The sequence below is a fragment of the Phocoena sinus genome, chromosome 3 (assembly GCF_008692025.1).
Source record: "Phocoena sinus isolate mPhoSin1 chromosome 3, mPhoSin1.pri, whole genome shotgun sequence".
NCBI classification, from domain to species: domain Eukaryota; kingdom Metazoa; phylum Chordata; class Mammalia; order Artiodactyla; family Phocoenidae; genus Phocoena; species Phocoena sinus.
This window is the reverse complement of record NC_045765.1, coordinates 137385305-137390337: the sequence shown is the minus strand read 5'-3', so window position 1 is coordinate 137390337 and position 5033 is coordinate 137385305. Positions and strand designations below refer to the sequence as shown.

General features: G+C 38.5%; 1 pseudogene; it reads left to right on the top strand.

Moving 5' to 3' along the window:
- Window positions 1-2229: 2229 nt before the first annotated feature.
- Window positions 2230-4004, top strand: LOC116750453 (annotated as a pseudogene).
- The last annotated feature ends 1029 nt before the right edge of the window (window positions 4005-5033 follow it).

Genomic DNA, 5033 nt, shown 5'->3' with positions numbered 1-5033 from the left:
TAGAAGCACACACCCCAGTTTTAACTTGGGCACTTACACAAAGTAGATGACTAGGTAGTATTTCAGAATGGGAAAGTTTTGGATGAGGCATTAAAGAAAACATGCAGACTATGAATTTTATGGGAACATTGTAGACAGAAAACATGAGTCTAGTCTGGGTTAATTTGCTGCTTTTCTTTGAGCAGCCTATTTTTGGTAAAAAGTTAAGTCTCTTAGCCAGAAAAATAAAACAGTTGGCGATATCTTCCATTTCATGTGCCCATGAATCAGAAGGATCCAGCTGTTGCTCAACTCATCCTTGAGAAGGAGACTGACAAGGAAACAAATGAAGGAGAAAAAGTGGTAAGGGAAGAAAGAGGAGGGATCAGGGAAGAGACAAAGAATACGGATCCAAGGGTATGCAAAACTCATCTAAGATAGTCTTTACATGTTACTTTGAGAGGTAGGGTGAAGAGTAATGGACTACTTTTTGCCAGTATAAGCTAGGACAGTTGCAGAAAGGAATAAGAGGAAACCCTCACTTCCTGTGTTATGGTAACTGGTGCTCTGGGTCCAGTAAGGTGGATATGTTTTCTACTGTACAAATGAGATAGAGGAATGGTGGCATAACCTGTACAAAATTTCAGAGATAGTAAATATGAGAACCTGAATGAGTGCTACAGCAATCATGTGTTCCTAATTTTCCAGCAGGGTGATGATTTCAGATTTCTGCTCAATGTTACCCTTAGGACATTTTTATTTGTGAAACCATGTGTGTCATCCTACTAGAAGCCATGTATTTTGGGTTCCCGTCCAGCACTCTTTCCTTTCACTTATTGCTGAAACCAAGAGCACAATTCCCATTAAGAGAAGAATCTCTGTGCTGTAAACTAAAACAAATCGTGCATTCCTTCCAGGACGATTGTCTTTGTTTTTCTTTTTTTTTTTTTTATTGTACTTACCACATTATCTCCCAGAGGGAGTCTGTCAGATTCTGTAACTTTGACACAAATTATTCCATAAGAGATTTACCCAAATGATATCTAAGAGAGAAGTGAAATTCTTTCACTGTTGGGGTGATTTACCCTTAAATTATGGGTGACCACTGGGCAACCTATTTGAGATAGCAACTTCTGTAATATGACTAAGCTATGGTCTTTAGAGAGGCATTTATTTTACTCAAGCAATAAATATCATGGAAAAACAAATCAGTGGTTTTGTATGGAAAAATAAGAGGAAGCATTTTATTTTCCTGACTAAAACATTAGAACATTTTGGTGATGTAGATGAGAAAGATATGAGAAAATTTTAAGATTGGTGAAAAATTCAAATAGGTATAGACCATATTTGTGAATAGTAGGAAGTACCTTGTTTTGGATGTAGGTAATAAGCAAAGTGAAGATCCTGAGTTATGAATAGTAAAAGGATTTGAAAGTTTAATAACTTCTAAATAAAGAGTGGACTAGTGGACAGACTCTCCACTCTTAAAAATAAGTCTTGCAGAGAATGTTTTATCTAATAAACTTTCCATTGGAAGCACAGGATGTCATGTAAGTTGGGGACAACTAAAAAAAGGTCTTGTAGAGAATCTCTGATTCATAGAACTTTTTTGCTGGACAACGGCTGATTGGGTCTCACTTAGAGAACACTTCTTGAAGATCGTACTAGATAATGTAGGGAGTTGAAAATGATCTCAGAGGTGCCTCTGCCTTCATGAACTTTATAGTTAAGTAATGAGATACATATAAATATGAAGAGCTGATCAGTCTCTCTTTTACTCTTATCTCCCTCTACTTCCTGTCTTCTATGTCATTTAGGCAAACTGTATTGTAGGCATATCTGTTTTACTGCACTTTGCTTTATTGCTCTTCACAGATATTGCATTTTTTTACAAATTGAAGGTTTGTGGCAACTCTGCATTGAACAAGTCCATCAGTGCCATTTTTCTAACAGCATTTGTTTACTTCATGCCTCTGTGTCACATTTTGGTAATTTTTGCAGTATTTCATTTTTTTCATTAATATTATATTTGTTATGGTGATCTGTGATTAGTGATCTTTGATGTCACTCTTGTAATTGTTTTTGGTGCTGTGGACTGTGCCCGTATAAGTCGGTGAACTTAATCAATAAACGTGTGTTTTCTGACTGCTCCACCAATCAGCCCTTCCCTCCATCTCTCTCCCTCTTCTCTGGCCTCCCTATTACCTGAGACACAACAGTATTGAAATTAGGCCAATTAATAATCCTATAATGGCATCTAAGTGTTAAAGTGAAAGGAAGAGCTACATGTCTCTCATTTTAAATCAAAAGCTAGATATGATTAGGCTTACTGAGGAAGGCATGTCAAAAGCTGAGATAGGTCAAATGCTAGCCTCTTGCACCAAACAGTTAGCTAACTTGTGAATTCAAAGGAAAAGTTCTTGAAACTTAAATGTGCTATTCCAGTGAACACATGAATGATAAGAAAACAAAACAGTTTTACTGCTGATATGGAGAAAGTTTCAGTGGTCTGGACAGAAGATCAAACCAGCCACAATATTCCTTAAGCCAAAACCTAATCCAGAGCTAGGCCCTAACTCTCTTCAATACTATGAAAGCTGAGAGAGGTGAGGAAGCTGAGAGAGGTGAGGAAGCTGTAGAAGAATAGTTTGAAGCTAGCAGAAGGAAGTTGAATGAAGTAGAATGAAATTGAAGGAAAGAAGCCATCTCTATAACATAAAAGTGCAAGGTGCAGTAGGAAGTGCTGATGAAGAAGCTGCAGCAAGTTATCCAGAAGATCTAGCTAAGATCATTAATGAAGGTGCCTACACTAAACAATGAACTTTCAATGTAGACAAAACAGCCTTATATTGGAAGAAGATGCCATCTAAGACTTTCATAGCTAGAGAAGAGAAGGCAATGCCTGGCTTCAAAGCTTCAAAGGATAGGCTGACTCTCTTGTTACGGGCTAATGCAGCTGGTGACTTTAAGTTGAAGCCAATGCTCATTTACCATTCTGAAAATCCTCGGGCCCTTAAAAATTATGCTAAATCTACTCTGCCTGTGCTCTATAAATGGAACTACAAAGCTTAGATGAGAGCTCATCTGTTTCCAACATGGTTTAAGAAATATTTTAAGCCCACTGTTGAGACGTACTGCTAAGAAAAAAAAAGATTCCTTTCACAACATTATTGCTCATTGACAATGCACCTGTTTACCCAAGAGCTCTGATGGAACTGTACCACAGGTTAATATTTTCATGACTAACACAACATCCATTCTACAGCCCATAGATCAGTGAAAAATTTCAACTTTTAAATCTTATTATTGAAAAAATGCATTTTGTAAGGTTATAGTTGCCATTGATAGTGATTCCTCTGATGGATCTGGGCAAAGTAAGTTGAAAACCTGGAAAGGATTTATCATTCTAGATGCCATCAAGAACATTCATGATTCATGGAAAGTCAAAATATTACCATTAATAGGAGTTTGGAAGAAGTTGATTCCAACCCTCACAGATGACTTGGAAGTGTTCAGGACTTCAGTAGAAGTATCTGCAGATGTGGTGAAAATTGCCAAAGAACTAGAATTAAAAGTGGAACCTGAAGTGTGACTGAATTGCTGTACTATCATGATGAAACTTTAATGGATGAGGAGTTGCTTCTTATGGATGAGTAAAGAAGATGGTATCTTGAGATGAAATTTATTCCTTGTGAAGATGCTTTGAAGATTGTTGAAATGACAACAAAGAATTTAGAATATTACATAAACTTAGTTAATAAAGCAGTGGCAGCTTTTGGGAGGACTGACTCCAATTTTGAAAGAAGTTCTGCTGTGGATAAGATGCTATCAAACAGCATCGTATACTACAGAGAAATTGTTCACAAAAGGAAGAGTCAGTTGATGGGGCAAACTCATTGCTGTCTCATTTTAAGAAATCGTCACGGCCACCCTAACCTTCAGCCACCACCACCCTGATCAGTCAGCAGCCATCAACATCGAGGCAAGACCCTCCACTGGAAAAAAGATTATGACTTCCTCAAGGCTCAGATGATGATTAGCACTTTTTTTTTTTTTTTTTGCGGTACGCGGGCCTCTCTCTGTTGTGGCCTTTCCCGTTGCGGAGCACAGGCTCGTGACGTGCAGGCTCAGCGGCCACGGCTCACAGGCCCAGCCGCTCCGCGGCATGTGAGATCTTCCCAGACCAGGGCACGAACCCGTGTCCCCTGCATCGGCAGGCGGACTGTCAACCACTGCGCCACTAGGGAAACCCGATTAGCACTTTTTAGCAATAAAGTACTTTAAACTAAAGTATGTACTTTGTTTCTTTAGACATAATGCTATTTCACAATTACTAGACTACAGCATAGTCTAAATATAACTTTCATATACAATGGGAAACAAAAAAATTTGTGGGATTTGCCTTTTATGATATTTGCTTTATTGTGGCAGTCTGGAACTGAATCTGCAATATCTCTGAGGTATGCCTGTATTCCCATTTCTACCAGATTCTAAACAGACTTGAACCTCCTTGTCTTTTCTCACACAGTTCTCACTTCTTAGAACACAGCTCCTTCCCTTGAGCTCTTTGTATCTAAATCTTACCAGTCTTTCTAGAAATTAGACATTGGGGCACTGGAATCATTATCAGCCATTATGTTAGTCACTAAGAACGATAACTGATGGAAGGGTGGAAAGGAGGATTATGAGCAAGTGGTAGATATAACAAAAGAGACAACAGTGTTCTAGAAACTGGTATTTGATGGAAAAGAGGGTGAGGAAAAGATAGTGGAAATGGAAGATTTCCCTTTAGAAGAGGAAAGGCAATTGACAGGGAATTGCAGAAAAGTGGTTTGGGAACAATGTTTGGGAGGAAATGGGAACTTTTATAACAAGCCCCAGAATGGAGTATTTGATACTGGCTATATATAGCCATTGCCCTTGTGGTATCACTGGAAGGTGGCCTGGGTACATTTAAGAGTAGGTGGTGGTGGGCGGAAGACCTAAATAGACATTTCTCCAAAGAAGACATACAGATTGCCAACAAACACATGAAGGATGCTCAACCTCACGAA